General features: G+C 55.7%; 1 pseudogene; it reads right to left on the bottom strand.

Moving 5' to 3' along the window:
* Positions 1-142: 142 nt before the first annotated feature.
* LOC118627762 lies at positions 143-16,274 on the bottom strand (annotated as a pseudogene).
* Between the last annotated feature and the right edge of the window lie 3,932 nt (positions 16,275-20,206).

The following is a 20,206-nucleotide window of genomic DNA, read 5'->3' as shown; positions in this document are numbered from 1 at the left end:
TTTAATGAGTACGTACAGCAAGTCCAGGGGCAATTAATCGGAGCCTTAATTGCAGGGAGGCGGGGAGCCCTTTCTTGGAGTCCACAGCCCCTTGACTTCGCTCTGTTAAGAGTCACCCGTGGAGGAGAAGGAGGCGGCGCCATCACGCGAGGGGGGTGCTCCGTGCACGCTCCAGCTGCGCTTCGGGCCGGATCAGAGCAGAGCGCGGGTCCGAACCTGCAGCCACACGGGGAGGGTCAGAGCAGAGCGCGGGGTCCGAACCTGCAGCCACACGGGGAGGGTCAGAGCAGAGCGCAGGGTCCGAACCTACAGCCACACGGGGAGGGTCAGAGCAGAGCGCGGGTCCGAACCTGCAGCCACACGGGGAGGGTCAGAGCAGAGCGCGGTCCGAACCTGCAGCCACACGGGGAGGGTCAGAGCAGAGCGCGGTCCGAACCTACAGCCACACGGGGAGGGTCAGAGCAGAGCGCGGGTCCGAACCTACAGCCACACGGGGAGGATCACAGCAGAGCGCGGGTCCGAACCTACAGCCACACGGGGAGGGTCAGAGCAGAGCGCGGATCCGAACCTACAGCCACATAGGTGCTGTTTCTGCCGGAAGCTCTAGTCATCTAGACTCACATCTCCAGATTTTATTTTATTTTATTTTATTTTATTTTATTTTATTTTATTTTATTTTATTTTATCTTTTTATCCTCACCCAAGGGCATTTTTGCATTTATCTTCAGATAGAGCAGGAAGGAGAGAGGGAGGACGAGAGAGAGAGAAACATCATGTGAGAGAGACACATCCAGTGGCTGCCACCCACAGGACCCCAACCAGGGCGGGGACACACTGCAACGGAGGTAGTGCCCTTAGCGAACCGAACAGGGTCTCTGGTCCCCGGGCCGATGCTCTAACCGCGGAGCCAGCCTGGCCAGGGTGTGTCTCCAAATTTTAAGTGGCCACTGAATCCATTGCCCAGGCTGCAGAAAGTGTTCAGAAGGAAGTCGAGGAGGGAAGAAAGGCAGGGTACATGCGGTGCACTGCTTGGCGAAAGGAAAAAGAGCGATATTGGGAGGGGGGGTGGCTATGGGCTACTTGAGACAAAAGCAGCCTGGGCCAGTTCCATACTCCAGCCAAGAGGTGTCCAGTCCCAGCCCACCCCCACCGCAGGTCTGTGAGCTGCAGGGACCGGGCATCAAAGGCTGGCAGAGCCAGGGACCAGGGCTTGCTGTGGCAGGCAGCCAGCCTGCTGGAGATCAGCGTGTGCCCAGCAGATGTAACAGCTAAACCCAGTGAGGCTGAACATCAGCGTGGAGCTTGCGCAGACCCAGCGGGCGCGGTCGGCTGACCTGGCTCCGGTACCGTTTGGCTTCTTTTGCTGTTTCCTTTCCTCCTTGTGGGATGTTCCTTTGTCACATGCTCACTGACAACACTTAGTAAGACCTGAGCTCGGCTACTTTCTCTGGCCCACTGATTTTGTTTCTTGCTTCTTGCTAATTGTTGTGGTATATTTGGTATTTGTAGGACATTGGTCACTAATAATGCTGTAGATATATAAGGATAAGCAGTTCACTCTTTTCTTCATCTGTTTACTACATATGTAAAAAGCCAATAGTTTTATGTTCTGAGTAAAAGCTGTTTGGACGAAGATTGGATGGTGTAATTCTGTCCCTCTTCTATCGCTGTGTTTAGTTGTTGAAACGCATGAGGTTGGGTGATGAAACGAGACCGCGTACGAAATTGGGAGAAAAAATGAGGATGGATGTAACAGCCTCGCAGGACTCAGATCCTGGGAAGGAGACCCAGCCTCGGAAGCAGAGAGCTGTGACTGTCAGTCTCAAGCCCGTCTGAAAGCCTTCGAGAAGGGTCTGCTCAGTGGCAGCGAAGCCATTCATTCGGCTGTTTGCTTTGCTCCCTCTGATTGCAATCTCTTTCTCCCCATCGAAGTTGTTAATGTAGATTCTTTTCTTTACCTGTCCTTTTGGAAAATACATACTGTTGTTTTGTATGCATATATTTTTATTTACATCATTTTCACTTTGCTTTTAAGGCTGTGATGCGTGTGTGGTCTGTTACTTCTTGTGACTCCACATTCTCCGTGACTGGTACGTGTCCCTCTCATCTACTTACGTGCTCCCCCGTGATGGACACCCAGGTGGCCTCTACCTCCCCAACACAAGGTTTCTGTAGCTACCCATGTCTCCTCTGCATGGACCTGTGTGGTCATTTCTATGGGGGATAGTCCCAGGAGAAGAACTGCTGAGTCATAAAATATCCCTGCGTTCAATTTTAGTAAGAACCATCAGACTACCCCAGCAAGTCTGTGTCAGTCTGCATCCCACAAACCACACATGGGAGTTCCTATATCACCGCGCACGCACACACACACGTACACACACCTCCAACCCCGTCCACCGTTCTTGCCATTTTTTTTTTACCAGTCTCATGAAAATAGTGAAGTTGCACAGTTTTAAATGTGCCTTTCTCTGATCAGTTTGAGCACATCTAAACATGCGTCAGCATGAGGGCAGCTAAGTGATGTAACAAACCCCAGATGCCAGGGACTTCCTGGCACGTACAAAACACATGCTTGATTTTCTGCCCATGGCCTGAGGCAGGGGCTGCAGGATGTGGCAGAGCTGTGTGCCAACGAAGAGGAGACAGAGAAACTGGTAAGGACTTCGATCATCTCTGCCACAGAATATTTGCTAACTTGGGAGTTTCCTCTTCCATTGGTTTTATCCATTACAAATACTTCTCCCAATCGTTTGGCCCAACCACTTTGGCTAGGAGGTCTTTCATCAATCAGGAATCAAATATTTATGTAACCTAAGTTAATCAATTTTTAAAATCCTCACCTGATGATATTTTTTCATTTATCTTCAGATAGAGTGGGAGTAAAGGAGAGAGAGAGAGAGAGAGAGAGAGAGAGGAACATCAACGTGAGAGAGACACGTCGATTGGTTGCCCAGCCAGGGCCTGAGACTGAACCGCAACCGAGGTATGTGCCCTTGACCGAAATCGAACCTGAGACTCTTTGGTCTGAGGGCTGATGCTCTAACTGTTAAGCCAAACTGGCCAGGGCTAATGAATCCATTTTTAGCCTTATGGTTTTTGTTTTTGAAATTATGTTTGTTGTTTGTTTACAATGTTAACCTCTGGATTCCTCTAGCATGTACTCATCACTACCTTCGTTGACAATTTCCCATCAGCCTCCTCTTTGAAGGAGAGTCACTGGCTAAGGTGCCGGGAAGAGGAAGGTCCCTAGAGGGAAAGGCTCAACTGGAAACTAATTTCCCAGCCTCCAAGTCTCCCTTCCAGCATCCAATTTCCCCCAACCCTGTAGGCCCTAGCCTGGAAAAACCAGTTTCCCCAATCCGTGGAAACGTACAAAGCTGTCCAGGAAGCTCTTGGACCTGGCTGGAGAGGGGGCAAGAGCCAGGTCACCGAGCATGTGCCTGCTGAAAGTTGCGACATTAAAAGGTGTTAAGTCAGAACTTGGTCAGAGACACTGGAACTTCTTTTGATCTCTCTCCCATGTTGCCTAATTTGGACCCTGGATCACCCTGTTCCCTTGCCTGACGAGCCCTCTCTACCTTTGGTTGGCTCAACCTGTACCCTTAAGTCTCAGCCATGGTATTACTTCCAGGAGGCCCTCTCTGACCTCCCTCCACCCCAACCCCAAATCGAGGTTAACACACCTCTTCTGGGCTCCTCAGTGCCCTACGCGTCTCTCTCACTGAACCTACCTACTGTTGCACTGGCCATTGGCCCACCTGACTGTGAACTTTTGGGAAGAGCCGGAATCAATTCCCCTTTGAACTCCTATTACTGACACGGGCCCTAACCCTCGATCGGCGTTAATGGCTGTCCAGGGGACCTGATGGGCTACTCCGCCCATCCGTGGCACTTGGCCCTCTTGCCACGGCTTCCTGGGCTTTGGGTAGGTTTCCACGAGAGCAGACAGGGCCCAGAGCAATTCCCTGCCAGGGGCCAGCTGGGGCACGTCTCGCTTGGTCTGTCGGCCGTTCCAGCTCCTTATGGGCTGGTCTGTAGTGTGGCCCTGGAGCAGGCGGGTCTGCGTCAGCTTTCCTGGGCCTCAGCTTCCCTTCGGAGGAGGGGCAGTGTATATTACCTACGGCTGGTGACATCCGTGGAAATCAGGGTGCTCTGTGCTGGCGTGGCCCTCCTCTTCCTGACCCCATTCAGATTGCGGGTTGGACAGAGCAGCAGGCCTCAGGCACCTGAGCAGGTGGTGCACTGGGAGGTCGAGGGAGGAGTCGTCCACCGGGCCCTGCGACTGCCAAGCTCAAGGCTCTGCTGCCCCCTTGTGTCAGAGAGTGAAGGGCAAGGGAGATGCCGTCCAAACAGGTCTAGGACTGGTCCAGAGGGAGCCATGCAGGGGACTTCGTGCCTCCTTCTCCTGAAGGGCACACTCGCACACTTACCAAGATGACCTGCCTTGCCTTCCAGGACTGTGCCACCCACCCGACTCACTGTCTGTACCTTCCCTGGAGGGCCGAGGGCCTGGCGCCTCCTTTGGAAAGCAGAAGGGGGGCTCGAACATTTCCCAGAGCTTCTCCGCGGGCCTGCAGGCAGAGTCAGACAGGCAGGGAGCCCGTGGACTCGGCTTCCAGCAGCGCCACGCCAGTGCGGGAGAACACCGGTACCGGGGGAGGCTGCTGGGCTTGGCACCCCTCCCCAGATGCCCTTGCCCTCACACTACTGCCTGGCTGTGCAGGGTCCCAGGCTGTCCATCTCGGGCACCTGTACGGAGCCTTCCTCTTACGCCCTCTGCCTGTTACTCTCCGCAGTAGCACCCTGCTTATTCCTCCCCACACCGCTTTCTTTTTAATTTTTAAAATTCTCACCCACCCAAGGATATGTGGGTTTTTTTAGAGAGAGAGAAACATCGATCAGTTGCCTCCCGTATGTGCCCCAAAGGGAATGGAACCTGCAACCTTTGTGTACAGGACAACACTCCAACCACCTGAGTCACCAGCCAGGGTTTATTTCCTGCTTAAGGCTTCTCCCACTCTGATGGTGTCCCTGTCTCTACTCTTGTCCGCCTGCCCTTCCCTCCCAAGTACAACGAAGGCAGGGCTTGTCGGGCTCCCTGACTGTGCCCCCAGATTACAGAGCAGGGCCTGGCGCGGTGGAGTGACTTGTGCATGTGTGCTGATGAAGTCCCCCAACAGGCCGGATGTCCATGGGTCTTCCACCGGAAATGCATTCAACAGCCGGGCCCACCCACCTCCACCCACCTCCACCCACCTCCACCCACCGGCTGCCTGGCAATGTGGCGCTTCCGCTTAGTTCAAGGCGCACTTTAAACACTGCCGCCTGTGACCCCTCCCTAAGCTTTCCCAATTGGGCTGTTCCTCTGCCTGCCCTCACCTCCCGGAACAGTGCTGTCTGAGCCCAGCAAGGCAGGACTTGAGTCACAGTTACTGTCACATTCTCAGTGCCCGGCAGATGCTAACTATTTACTAATGAACTGGGATCACCCCTGGAGAGGGTCTTGGTGCCCAAGGCCCTGGGCTGCATTCCTAACCTCTTCCTCTGCTCTCTCACAGGGAGCCCGCTCCCCTGGCAGGGGAACATCGCTTCCTTCCCCCAGCGTCTGCCTCCGGTCTTAGCGATGGTCTTCTCCCCAGGGGGAGGCCTCGCCAGCCAGCCTCCTTTGATCACTTCTTGGCTGCCGCTTCCTCCATGAAGCCTTCCAGTCTGAGCAGGAAGTAATCCTTGCCTCCTCTGTGAGTCCATCATCATTCCTGTCCACGCACATGGTGTCTTGGGGAGTCCCATGCCCACTCAATGGGTGCTTAACAAAGTGTGTTGCTTATTATTTCAGCAAATTGTAAATCTTTTCTAAACACTAGTCACACTGTATCTGTCTATCTATATGTCTTGCGCACACTGCTATCTATCTGTCTCCCATGAAGCCAAACAGTGTCTACCTATAGTCAACCCACAGAGTGCGTGTGGCCAATAGCGCCCCAACCTGAACACCTGTGTAGCTAACATCAGGCCCCAGAAGACCCTGCCCCAGGCTGCACACCCAACTTCATGGAGTGAAACGGAGCACTGGGCCACCCAGTCCTGCGGAGCGCACTGCCCGGGGCACCCTCCCCATTGGGCACCTCCCCATTGCCGTATGCTTTCCCAGCCCGGCCCAGCTTTCTGGCCGCACACTCCGGTGTACACTCGGAGCTCTCTGCGGAGGGGGTGTTGATACCCATCCTCTGGATGCATCTACTGCCGGTTTTTCCTGGTAGCTCAATCCTGATCTGATCCCAGCCTTTGGGAGTCAACCTCGTGTATCACTTATGTGGTGGGACCACGAATAGATTGGACCCACCCTCTACTACCATCAGCACACACACACACACACACACACGCACACGCCATATATACACACAAGAATATACACAGATGCACACATGGGGTAGAATGTGATCAAGGCTACTGTGTTTAGTGTGAGGGCCGGAAAGGTTCTGACACTTAGTACGATGCCCTGCTTTACCTGGGCACTCTCAATATTTGTTGAAAGAATAAATTACTTGCCTTCCCGTTGCCCAGCCCCCATCATCGTCACTGCTTGGGCACACACTGCCCACTTGACGTGCTGGCCTTTTTCGCCATGCCAAGTGACCAGTGCATCAGCAGCGCCCTTTGGGAACAGGACCTCAACCTTTGTACCCAGTTTTTCTTTCCTTTCTTTTTAAAAAATATTCTCACCTGAGGATTTTTAAATTTTTATTTTAGACAGAAAGGGGGAGGGAGAAGAGAGAGGGAGAGAGAGAGACAGAGATTGGTTACCTACCGTACACACCCTGATGGGATTGTATTCTCAACCTTTGGTCACACAGGGACAGCACTACAACCAACTGGGCCACCTGGCCAGGGCTCCGGTTCTTGAAGTTCACCAAACAGTCTGTTATTGTCCCTCTGGGTTCCATCTGGCACATGTTACTATTGACTCCTGCTCTTCGCCCACCAGCCCCCTCCTTTGCCTGGCTTACTCTTGGTCACCCCTTGGAGCTCACTCCTGTACCACCATCGGAAACCCTTCCCACGTTCCCCATCCCTAGGTGGGTTGCCTGGGACCAAAAAAAAAAAAAGGGAAAACAACTCCGCGACCTCTCTTTAGAACTGCTTGTGACACACATACGTAAGATCAGCCAAAACGTATGCATTGCGCGTGTGGTTGTTTGCCAAGTGCCCATTTTGCATCTTTGGGCTCACAGAGCCCTGGGGAAAGGTGTTGTCACTTTCACTTCAGAGTGGGGGGAGCTGAGGCTCTGAGATGCTCACGGCCCCCCGAAAGTCAAGACAAGTAAGCCAGAGAGCCAGGTTCAAACTCCACGTGTCCTGACAGCCCAGCCTTCTCCGCATTCCCGGTCGCGCTGCAGTGTCCGCAGGGATGCGGATGGAGGTGCACATGGGCTCGGAAGCCAGCCAGCCCCAAACGGCCTCACTGAGAACACGGGGCTCCCTCTCCTCGCCCCAGCAGCCCCGAGGAGCCCGCACAGCTTCTCTTCCCCGCCCGAGCCGTTGGTGCGGGATGTGACAGCCCTCCGGTGTGAGGTGAACATCCCTGTGAGCCTGGCAATCTCGGACAGGGCGGCTCTAAGAGCACTTGCTGGTAAGGTGCTAAGTAAAACCGATTAAATAGAGAGGAGATCAGATGAGGTGGCAGGATGACAGCTGCAAGTCCTGCCCCTGCGCCCTCCCGGCTCATTTAGACTCGGCCACCTCAGTCCCTCCTGGGCCACTAGGGAGGACGCGTGCAGTCTGAGCGGTTGTCCAAGCGGGTGGCAGCTGCCTCTGGTCCTCCCCCAGCTTCTCGCCAGCGAAGCCGCCTCCAGGGCGGCGCGGAGACCCTCTTGTCCCCTGCCCTGTCGAAGCTGTCGCGAAGCCCGGACTCAGCGCCAGTGGCCTGGGCGCAGCAGGGCTCTGAGGGAGGCCCCGGCTGGGCCGGCGGCCCAGGCACCAGGGGAAGGAGGCAGGCCTTCCGGTCAGGGCTGCAGGCTCTAGGGGCCGTTTTTCCAAATGTCACCCTTGAGCACCTGATCCGGGCTTCTCACCCGCTCCTGCTGCTCAGCCTACCTGTCAGTGGAAGAGGGCAGTGTGACCTGGTCATGCTCGTCCAGTGACATGCGTGCGGCGCTCCTGGCCATCCTGTCTCTCACACAGGCTTCCAGGGTCTCGGGTCACCGGTTCTATGGACGGAGAAACAATGTCAGGGAGAGATACAGTCAGTCATGAAGCCAGTTGTTGACAAAGTCAAGCCTAGGACCTGCCAACCCTGTGGTCAGTACACCTCCCACCGGCAGGCCCCTCCGGCAGGCTTACTCCCGGGGGCCGCCCTCTCCCTGCTAGGTCCACATTGAACACAGCCCCGGCGAGCGCCACAGGACAGGGAGTCCGCCCGATCGGCCCCGCGGGGCGGCGAAGCGAGCTCGGTGGACTTCGCTGGGACCTCCAGCTTCTCCATGAGCTCCCCCGCCCCCACCCCGGCCGTTCCACTCACCCCCTCAATGCCCCACGCGGTCCCGTCTTCCCTGCGCCTGTTCTCGGGTGGAGGGTTCCTTCACACTGAGCTGTGAATAAGGACGAGCACGGAAAGGTTCACTCTTTCCTGTTTGTATTTTAAAAAGTCGTCATCTTACGCAAAAGGAATAGAATTTCATGTATAACTGAAACCATCTTATCTAACCAGGAAGAGGGATATTTGGGGAGTGGAGGTGTTATGAGGGATCTTTTTGGTACCCTGAAATTACACCAGGTAAGTAAATTATGTTCCACCCGGGGCAAGATTAGTCTTAATTCTGTCCCCTACCTGGAGGGATCCACAGAGGGATTCCACAGTGTGGAGCCACCTGGAGGCTGTGGTTGGAACAACAGGGCACCAGCCAGTCGGAATGGTCGCCTGCCACAACCAACCAGCGGAGCCCCGCCTGGTCTGCATCAGCTTCGGCTCACACGGGGCATTCTGGGGAGGCTTCGGACAGTTCCTTTCCGGCTCCTGGTTTGTCTCTAGCTATCTATTTCTGGTACCTCTTTGCTCTTTATAAAACTCATATCTCACTTTTCCTACTTTCTTCTTTTTGGGGCCACTGACTTTCTCCCTTCTTAGCCTCCACCTGCTTTGCCATTTTTACAGGAACCTCATGAAGAATTCTTGATTCCGAGAGGTAAACGAGCGACTGGTATCATGGAGACCCGACTGGAACACACAGCCCGACCTGCTCCCCCCAGCACTGGACACCAGGCAGATGCTTGGGGCATCTCTCCAGCCCTGTCCCCCTCCCAGTGGCTCCTGCCCGTTGTCGGTGGTAACAATCTCCTTGAGACATACAGGCCGTCAGGAGCTGATAAGTGGCCCAGAGCCAATGCCAATCACGGGTTCCCTCCCCAGCCCCTGCGCTGGAGCAGGGACGTTCTAAGTCGTCAGTCCTGAAGCGTGCCTCTGGTCCAGACTCCCCCAAAGGCTCCCCTGTCTAACCCACTCGGAGAGGCCGTAGGGACCACCTGGGATTGTCAACGCCAGGACTCGAACTTTGCCAAGGAACACCTCAGGCCCCACTCCGCAGGTCCCAACACCGAGCACGGGTAGTGGTTTGTGGTGGTTTTGTGGGTGGTTTGTTTGTTTGTTTTTTATCTTGACCGAAGGACATTTTTGCATTCATCTTCGGATAGAATGGGAGGGAGAGAGGAAGGAAGAGAGAGAGAAACATCGATGTGAGAGAGACACATCTAGTGGTTGTCACCCACATGACCCCAACCGGGGCTAGGGGACAAACTGCAAACGAGGTGCGTGCCCTTAGTGGGAACTGAACCTGGGACTCTCCCGTCCACCGGCCCACGCTATAACCGCGGAGCCAAACTGGCCAGGGCGGGTTGTTTTTTTAAAATCTTCACCGGAGGATATTTTTCCCATTGATTTCTAGAGAGTGGACGGAGGGTGGGAGGGAGGAGGAGGAGGGGCGAGAGAGAAACATCGATGTGAGAGCGACACATGGATTGGTTGCCTCCCGCTGGGCAGGATAGTTTGGTGGGCAGGGAGAGCGGTGTGGGGAGGGACAATCAGTAGAGAGCCGGCTTTGTCATTTAAACTGCCAGCCCACCACTGTAAACCCATGTTCAGAGAGGAAATCTGGTCACATTCCTGAGGGCTGATTCCCTATCCCCGCACTCTGCTCCGAAGTGCCGGTGGCCAGGCCGAGGCGCCCTCCGGGCTCCCAGCGCCGGGAAGCAGACACTGGCTGAGCACCAGCTGAGCACCTGCTTGGCCGTAGGGGGTAACCGCAAGCACAGGGCCAGCTCACAGTGCCGGCTGCCCCTGCTAGCCTCCTTCTCTCCAGCCAGGGAGAGACAGGGTTCGAACCCTGGCAAGGGCCTTCCGAGATGCCCGGAACGGCAGCGAGGGGAGGATGGCAGCGAGGGGAGGATGGCAGCGAGGGGAGGACGGCGGCGAGGGGAGGGCGGCGGGGAGGGGAGGGCGGCAGGGAGGGGAGAGGGGAGGATGGCGGCGAGGGGAGGACAGCCTGCTCGCTTGAGCCCGGGCTCGGTGGCCGCCTTGTTTGTGCCGTGGCTGTTTGTGTCGTCTGTAGGCTCTGGGGGCAGATGAGCTGAGGTCGGCATCAAAAGGTTAAGAAACCGGGAGAGCAGAACACGTTGAATAGGGACACTCTAGCTACGGGCCACGCGTTCTTGTCCTGTGGAAAGCATGACACACCCGGCGTTTGGTTTCTGGGGTCCAGCCGGCCCAGCTCCATTTCCCGGTGAGCAAATCTGGGACCACCCACCACAGCGTGTTCATGGGCCGCGGGCAAGCAGGCCGACGACCAGGGCCATCTTGAACGTGCACCAAGGTTCCTATACCCTCTGATGCCCTTGCAGCTTCTTTTCACAGTGACGGGGACAGACAGGCCCGCTCAGGGCCATCAAAGGCCACAGCTCATAGACGTGATGGGGGGAGAAAATCTTGACCTTGGAGACCTCAGCCACTCTGAGGGGGTCACACCATGTACCATCCATCAAGAGTATCTGGAATCTTCCTGCCAGGCAGTCTCAAGACTCTAAAGGTCCAAAATGCCTGCCTACTGTCTGGCTAGCCTCCCCCATCGGAACCCACCCCAGGGCTGAAGGATCGCAGCATCTGACTTCAAGTTTGCATGGTCGCCCTGGCCAGTTTGGCTCAGCGGTTAGTGTCAGCCCATGGACCAGAGTCATGGGTTCGATTCCGGTCAAGGGCACGCACCTCAGTTTCAATTTGATCTCTGGCCCTGGATTAAAAAAAAAATGTGCATGGTCACCCTTCCTCCTACAAGCCTCCCCCACAGCTGAAGGAGACCCGCACCTGATTTAAAAGCGGCATTATGGTGTTTTAGCAGGAAACAGAAGAATTCATCACCCAAGGGATTCTGACCCAACTTGAAGTGGTCCAGGTAGGCTGTGGGTTCAGAGTCCACCCGGCAGATGCCAGGCACCATGGACTCACAGGAGCCATGGAGAGCAGGGATCTCTGTGCCGACAGGTGCAAGCACCCTCATCTTCTGGGTCCTTCCTGAGGGCGCTCAGGATGGAGACCAGCCCAGGAAAGTTGCTTTCTGAGCCCCCTCCCTGCTGCCCTCCACCTCGGCCGCACCTCCTCCCACCCACCTCTCCAGTTCCGCCCCCAGCAAGTCACCACCCTCTATCCCTAGCCTAGACCCAGGCTTCACAGGGGCTTTGGCTCATGTAGAAGGGTTTCTAGTTTTTTCTGTTCCACCGTATTGCATCCCCTATTACCGTGGTTTTTTCAAACTATTTAAAAAGCATGCCTAATTTTTTAATTTTTAAAGACATGTAAGAAGCCTTTAATTTCTTCAGTGTAAATATTATACTCTGATTGCTCACACACAGTGTAAAATATTTACTCCGCTAAATAAATAAGACATGATATTCTTGCAAACAGCACACAAACCCCCCAGAGATATGGCCTCCTTAGCCTAGGCAGGGGCGCTTCCAAGGTTCTGAGCCCGAGTCCCCGAGCACAGGGTCGAGGAGCCACACCGGCTGCTTCTGGACCTGACACAGTCACACAGAGAGGTTGTGACGATGGTACAGGGGGCGGGGGGAGGCTAGGCGCTCCTTCATCAGCCCAGTCCCGGAGGGAGCAGAGGGGGGCGGGGCGGGGAGAGAGCTGCCGAGACCTGAAGCCCAGCCCTCGGCCTGCACCCAGCCTTGGGGAAGAGGAGTTGGGGGATCAGGGCTGAGCAGTGTTTCCAAGCGCCTGGGCTAGGCAGTGTTGGGGCCAGACCACTCACCCCAGGAAAAGGGGGTTCGGGCAATGCATAGCCCAATAGCCAGCCAGCCCAGGGGACCCAGCTGTTGGGATGTCACCTCCTGGATACCGACACGGCAGAGCTGGGGATCCATTCCCCTCTAGTTGGTTAAACGTTTAAAGGCCAAGTCCCTGTGATGGAGACGCAGGGGCCAACCAGCCTCGCCCTGGGAGTCGCGGGGCAGGGACCAGCGGGAAGCTCCTCTCAACTACTTTCCATGCCTTCAAATCCCGTGGAGGAGTTTCATACTAGAGCAACGCTGGGGGCGCCTACAGGATATGGGGGCCGGGAGAGGGGGACCTCGTGGTTGAGTTCACTCAGCTCCCCAAATACCTTCTCTTGGTATGTCTCTATCAGGACACTAGCCGTCACCCCTGAGCCTGAGTGCCCCGCTGGAGTCCTGCATGGATTCCGGTGTGTGGTGCTAATCAAATGCCCTGCCCTTCTCTCCCTGTAAGACTGACTGAGCCCATCTGGTGTCAGCCACAGCCCTAAAGACAGCAGAGGTGCAGGAAAACCCAGTGCCCTGTCTGCCGCTATGCACCTAGTCGCCACGAGGTGGCAGCAGTAGACGCTGGGAGCCAGCCCAGCAGCCCAGGGAAAGCCACCACACTGGCCAGACAGACTGCCCAGGCGCCGAACTGCTGAACTGCTGCTCCAGCCAGACGACCAGAGAGACGATGGCGAGATGGCACACTGCAGGAGCCGTCCCAGGCCGCCCATCTGGACTCCTTCACCATAGAGTCTCCGGGCCTCGGGGCCTGGCTCAGCCCTGGGCACACCCTGGCACAGCCTCTCACCCACAAGGTCCAAGTAGAGCAGCGTGAAGGTGGCGAAGGCCATGCAGCTGCAGGGCTCAGCCACGGGGAGTCGGTGCGCCGCGGAGCTGCGCAGCCGGGGATCAGCGCCAGGCTGCAGAAAGCCAGGCGGGCAAGAGGAGTGGCCTGGAGGGGACCGGCAACCCTTCCCTGGGCCCAGCTGGGCTCGGTGCTGCCTCCTCGGCCACAAACAGCATGGCTGCCATGCAGGTGAGGAGCAGGCACTCTTCCTGGGTGCCCAGGTCGGGGCCGGGGCGCGGACATCCCAGTCCATGGCAGCGGGACGTGGCTCAGGCAGCCCCAAGGCTGATCATGAAAGCCTAGACGGACGAGGCCTGGCAACAGTGGTCTGGGTCCCGGGAGAGGTCAGAGAGAGGGCCTGCGGTGGCGTGAGGCACACTGGCCGCAGAAGTCCAGCAGCCCCGCTCCCAGGACCAGCAGTGCCAACTCCAGGGGCCTGGTGTCCAGGCACAGAGGCCCGCCAGCCAGCTGGCCCTCAGGATGAGGAAGAAGCTCAGCAGGACACCCAGGGACAGGGCCCGGATGAAGGGCCTCCTGCGACCATAGCACCCACGCCAGTGGACTCTGGCTGAGCCTAGGAGTGGGGCCGAGACCAGGCCCAGCACTGGACCGATGCCTGCAAGGAGGGCAAGTCGTATGAGCAGAGGCTGGGCCCTTGAGGGGCAAGGGGGGCCGACCTCCTTGAGAGGGATGGACAGGACCATGGTACCCTCACAGGGAGGACCAGTCCTGTGCCGAGCCCTGTGCTGAGTACTTCAGGGACTCTAATTCACTCTTCACAGCTGGGATCACCAAAGCCTCATTTTCAGATAGGGAAACTGAGGCATGGAGCATCTGATAAGCAATACCTGTGTCCAGGCATAGAGCTAGGAGGACAGGAGGCCGGGCTTCCACGGGGGTCTGGCTCCAGAGCCTGTGCCCCTGGCAGAGCCTTCTTCCTGAGAGTCACATGATGCCATCCACTCGCCTTGTGGCTTTCACAGATTCGCCTGCAGTCGAGAGCCCAGCCCCCGAGCGCGGTGAGAGAGCCTGGCTGGGAGAGGCTGCCCTGCACTCAGTAGCTGGCTGCACACCTGGCTGGTCAGCTCGCTTCCTACAGACCTCCATCATCTCTGTGGACTAGGTAACCTCAAGGCCTGGTGCAAGCATTAGCTAGATAATAAATAGAAATCAAAAGGGGCCAGTGGAGAAGGGCCACTTCTACAGTGTCTGCTATGAGCCAGTCATTATGCAGGGACCAGGGGTATAGTGATGACCAGGCATGTTCCTGTACTCTTTTCTTCCTCTTGGGACCCCTCAACTCAGGGTCGCTCACCCCTGTCCCCAGCCATACCAACTCAGCAGACAGCCGCCTCTCCCTTCCAGCGGCATTTGGGCAGAGGCCTGTTGCAGGAGGCACGCATCTGGAACAGGAGGGCAGGAGGCGGCGGTGGCTCACCCAGCCCCATGGTCATGAACTTCTCTCCTGCCCCACTTTCAGCACAGGGGGCACATAGGGGATACCTGTGGCCGGACACACTTCCAGGCCGAAGGTCAGCAGGTTGACCAGCAGGAGCTCACCCACAGCCTCTGGACCCTGGTGGGCCAGGTGGGCAGGGCTCCAACCCGGTCACTCCAGACCACTGCATGCCAGCCCAGGCCTCTCCTCCCCACTGTCAGTCAGCCAGAAGCCGTTTCTGCCAGCCCTCTGTGCAGGGAGCCCTGTGCAGGGCCAGCTGCCTAGCCCATGCCAAAGCTTGTTGCTGCGGGCTGCCTGTTGTCTGGGCTGCCTGTTGCCTGGGCTGCCTGTTGCCTGGGCTGCCTGTTGCCATGGACTGCCTGTTGTCTGGGCTGCCTGTTGCCACGGGCTGCCTGTTGTCTGGGCTGCCTATTGCCTGGGCTGCCTGTTGCCTGGGCTGCCTGTTGCCATGAACTGCCTGTTGTCTGGGCTGCCTATTGTCTGGGCTGCCTATTGTCTGGGCTGCCTGTTGCCACGGGCTGCCTGTTGTCTGGACTGCCTGCTGCTGCGGGCTGCCTGTTGTCTGGGCTGCCTGTTGCCACGGGCTGCCTGTTGTCTGGACTGCCTGCTGCTGCGGGCTGCCTGTTGTCTGGACTGCCTGCTGCCGTGGGCTGCCTGTTGCCGTGGGCTGCCTGTTGTCTGGACTGCCTATTGTCTGGGCTGCCTGTTGCCACGGGCTGCCTGTTGTCTGGACTGCCTGCTGCTGCAGGCTGCCTGTTGTCTGGGCTGCCTGTTGCCGCGGGCTGCCTATTGTCTGGACTGCCTGCTGCCGCGGGCTGCCTGTTGTCTGGACTGCCTGCTGCTGCGGGCTGCCTGTTGTCTGGGCTGCCTGTTGCCATGGGCTGCATATTGTCTGGGCTGCCTGTTGCCATGGGCTGCATATTGTCTGGGCTGCCTGTTGCCACGGGCTGCCTGTTGTCTGGACTGCCTGCTGCTGCGGGCTGCCTGTTGTCTGGGCTGTTTGTTGCCGTGGACTGCCTGTTGTCTGGGCTGCCTGTTGCCGTGGGCTGCCTGTTGTCGTGGGTGGGGACATAGCACAGATCCTGGCTGAGGCACATGGCTGTCACCAGGGCCAGGGCAGTTGAGCTTGGCTTCCTTCTGCCCTCACATCACTCCCCTAATTTTAAACGAACACCCCGTGAACCCCGTGTGTGTGAGGGATAGCAGGATGGGGATGCCATGGTTGGCCAGTCTGCAGTGCTTCTCGAACTACACCCCACCCTGCCCGGCTCAACACCCTGGCGTCTGCCCTAATCCGTGGCGTGGATATTGATGATATTGACTACAACAGGAAGAAGAGCAGGTGTCAGTTAAGGGGTGAGGAGGATGAGAAGACGAGAAAAGAGGGGCTCAGTCCTGAGCATGTTCAGCTTGAGACTGAAAATCCGACTTGGATGCAGGGCTAGGATGGACCGAGACCTGAGCCGGAGCTGCGGGCGACGTGGGAGGAGTGTGCTAACCCCGCCCTGAACTGCTCCGGCTTTCTTCCTCAAGCCCGCCCAAGCGGGCGGCTGACAGTGCCCTCAGCCCCCGTCTTCCTTCACCAGAGGTGGCGGCGGGGGAGCAGGGTGGAGGGCGACCTACTTGGTGCCAGGCATGGGGCTGGCATTTGTCCATGCTGCTGGCACCTACTGAGATGACCAGATTGTGTAACCTGGTCATTTCTATAACCACTGCTTAACAAGGGTTGCAACATCCCCTTCTCAACCTCCATGCCTCTCTCCCCACCCCCACTCAGGAGCAAAGGAAATCCCTCGCCCACTGCTCACCCAGGGTGCTCGGGCCATGAGACACCCGGTCCTGCTTCTGCTCCAGCACGCTGTTGGGAGTCCGCACCGGGTCTCCGCACCTTCCAGCCCGTAGTCAGGGATTGAGCACAGTTTCTTTCTCTTTCCTTTTTTTTTTTTTTTTAAAAAAAAATGTTTTCTTTATTCATTGTAGAGAGAGGGGAAGAGAGAGAGATAGAAACATTGATGAGAGAGAACATCGATTGGCTGCCTCCTGCATGCCCCCCACTGGGGATCAGGCCCACAACCTGGGCATGTGCCCTGACCGGGAATCGAACCGGCGACCTCTTGGGGCAGGGTCGACGCTCAACCACTGACCACACAGGCCGGGCTTTTACTGTTTCGCAAAACCACTGAAGCGTATTGACCATCACAGTGCTCATACTACATGCAGCAACACCTCACAAGTCTGTCTGCACCCCGATCACACAAGAAGGGGTTCATCACACGGTTCCCAGAGAAGGAATAAAAAACTAACAAGCTTGTGTCTGGGCATACAGGAGAGAAATAAAAGTAAAACTTAACTCACCAGTGTCCTGTGGGCAAGAGCAGAACTCAAAGGTGAGTACGAACTGCAACAATTGTGTGAAAAGTACAAGGCAAATAGCTTTCTCCATTCATTGTCCTCTGTAGGTTAATTTCCTAAATATTCAGAACATTTATTATGGTTTCCATTTTATAGAAATGCATATTCTGAGGGGGTGGGAGAATGTTAAATACTCCACGCCAGGCCCCTCCACTGTAGCAACTTTCTCCAGTTCACACATTCATGAGTGCAGGGGACATATATTCATGCCCATGTCCACGCACCCACATCCACGCACACACACCCTCATGCCCACGCACACATGTCCACGCACACACATCTACGTCCACACCCCCACAGCCACATGCCCATGCACTCATGTCCACGTTCACACATCCACGTCCACACACCCACATGCCCATGCACTCATGTCCACACGCACACGTCCATGTCCACACACCCACATTCACACACCCATGTCTACACGCACACATCCACGTCCACACACTCACATCCACACACCCATGCACTCACATCCACGTGCACACGTCCACGTGCACGTGCCCACATCCATGTGCACTGCCTTGGGGCTGGGGAAGAAGAAAAGTTACCGGCCTCACCCAGCTGGGCCTCCGGTGGCCTCCACATTGCTCTCTGGCCTCTGCCGTACAGAGACCAAGAACCGGAGTCATAGACATAGGTCGACTTTTACAAGCAAGAGGCATCCGTCCGAGGATGAGGGTCAACAGAGTGGACAAATGGATGGAGCTAAGAACACGGAGCACTTTTAGCTAAGTTGTCTGTCACAGCAAAAGGCCGAGGGACCTCAGGCAGTATCTGTGGTTGGAGGGGCAGGAGGTGCCCTGCGGGAGGGGCAGGAGGGTGCCGGCAGGAGGGGCAGGAGGGTGCCTGCAGGAGGGTTAGGAGGGTGCCCTGCAGGAGGGGCAGGAGGGTGCCCTGCAGGAGGGGCAGGAGGGTGCTGTCAGGAGGGGCAGGAGGGTGCCCTGCAGGAGGGGCAGGAGGGTGCCTGCAGGAGGGGCAGGAGGGTGCCCTGCAGGAGGGGCAGGAGGGTGCTGTCAGGAGGGGCAGGAGGGTGCCTGCAGGAGGGGCAGGAGGGTGCCCTGCAGGAGGGGCAGGAGGGTGCCCTGCAGGAGGGGCAGGAGGGTGCCGTCAGGAGGGGCAGGAGGGTGCCGGCAGGGAGTGGTCAGAGTTCTGAAAGCAAGGACAATGCAGGAGCAGGGAGTGATCTCTGGCGGGCAAGACAAGGACAATGGGGAAAAGATACGCTTGGCATCTGCACCTTTTTCCCTCCCTGCTTTGTGTCACTAAACACGTGTCTGCAGGGTCACACATCCGCGTCCGGGAAAGCTTTGGCCACCAGAACACACACTTTTTTACTCACATACACAAACCCTCACATCAGTGTCGGCAAACATTCTTCAATCACATTTTTTGTTTTTGAACTTGAGTCAATATATACCTAGTTCACAACGTTGTGAGAAAACACAAGTTTATACAAGGCGGGGTGTGGGGGACACTGGGTCCTCGCTCTCTGGGTGGCCGCAGGGGAGGGGCTGGAGTCAGGTATCTCTCTCTGGCCCCTCCCACCGTGCTTCCCACCCCCCTCCCACTGAGGGGCAAGGGCTTCTTATGCTAACATTTGCCTGAATAAATAAGAATGGAGCCCTGACCGGTTTAGCTCAGCGGTTGGAGCGTTGGCCTGCAGTACAGAGAGACCCGGGTTCGGTTCCTGCTAAGGGCATGTACCTCGGTTGCAGTTTGTTCCCGGCCCTGGTTGGTCGTGCGGGTGGCAGCCACTCGATGTGTCCCTTCACATCACTGTTTCTCTCTCTCTCTCTCTTCCTCTCTCTCCCTCCCACTCTATCTGAACAAAAAATGGAAAAATGTCCTCGGTTGAGGATTTAAAAAAAAAAGAATGGAAAAGGGATAAAAATGTAATTAGTAATAGAAATTTGGTTAATTTATATATTGAACTCTGTAATCAGAAAACAAAAATAATGGCTTTTGTAAAGCTACCCATGGGATATTTTTTTTAAATGACTGTGTATAAAACCACAGAGAAATTATAAAACTTCCCCAAAGTAAAAATAATATAAAATGCAAGAAAATAGATATTAATTATGAAACCAGAAAACAAAAGACTCTGTTGCACAGACATTTTTAAATGATCTCTTAAACACTTTGGAATCAATGAAGAAACAAAAACGAAATTTTACAATCTATAGAAAAAAGTCCCACTGATACGAATCTATAAGACACAAATCACGCAGGGGAAGATCCGTGATCTTAAATACTCACATTGATAGACGGAAGAATGCAGTAAGCATCCGAATAAGACGCTAATAAAGAATAACACACATGGAAAGAAAGTATAAGGATAAATGAATGAAGGTCGAAGCCAACACCGATGCTGGGATAATGTCCACAGAAGCCGGACTGGGCTGCAGTGAGCGGCGGGTGGGAGGCGGTGAGGAAGATGTGAACGCCCCGAAAGCTTGGCTGTGGAGGGAAGAAAGACACTGGGCAGCAGCTGACAGCGATGAGCCTCAGAGAGAGAAATGCCACCTCTCTGGCAAAGCCTGGCCGCCGCACTGGTCAAATGTACAGGAATGAGTAGGAAACAGAATTCAGAGCTGGAAACTGTGTTCCTGAAAAAGTGAGCAGAGAGCTACAGGTGTTTGAGATTTGAGTGGAAAATGAACAGCAAATGGAAGGCAAAGACTCGAGAAATGCAGAATTATTGGTACTTCCAAAGGCCCACATAACCTGGTAGTTCTGCCCAGAAGTGTGTTTTCTCCAGCACGCTTAAAAGTCTGGGTGCAGGAGAGGTGAAGATATCGGATTGAGGTGATGTTGGGATTTTCCTGGGTGGGTAGAACAGAGGGTAAATGGGTAAGAAAGATAGAAAAGAGCCGTCTATTCGATTATGCAAAATGCATCCATGGAGCCCCTGGTAGGTAAGGCGACAGGTTAATGTTTGAGAGCATAGACTCTGCCCAGATTCATGCTCTTGCCCACCATTTACAGAGACATCTCTGGACAAGGTCTTTACTTGCTTTCCCCCCCTCAGTTTTTAATCTGCAACTCGTGAGGATAACAACCTGCCCTCGCTGCGTTGTTAAGAGGATTAAATGAGTTAATTCAAAACAAGACTTTAGAGCAGAAATTTTACTTATGGCCATTAAGAAGTAACAAATACTGCCCTGGCCGGTTTG

Source organism: Molossus molossus, unplaced genomic scaffold (assembly GCF_014108415.1).
Source record: "Molossus molossus isolate mMolMol1 unplaced genomic scaffold, mMolMol1.p scaffold_m16_p_13, whole genome shotgun sequence".
NCBI lineage: Eukaryota > Metazoa > Chordata > Mammalia > Chiroptera > Molossidae > Molossus > Molossus molossus.
This window is presented reverse-complemented; position numbering and strand designations above follow the sequence as displayed.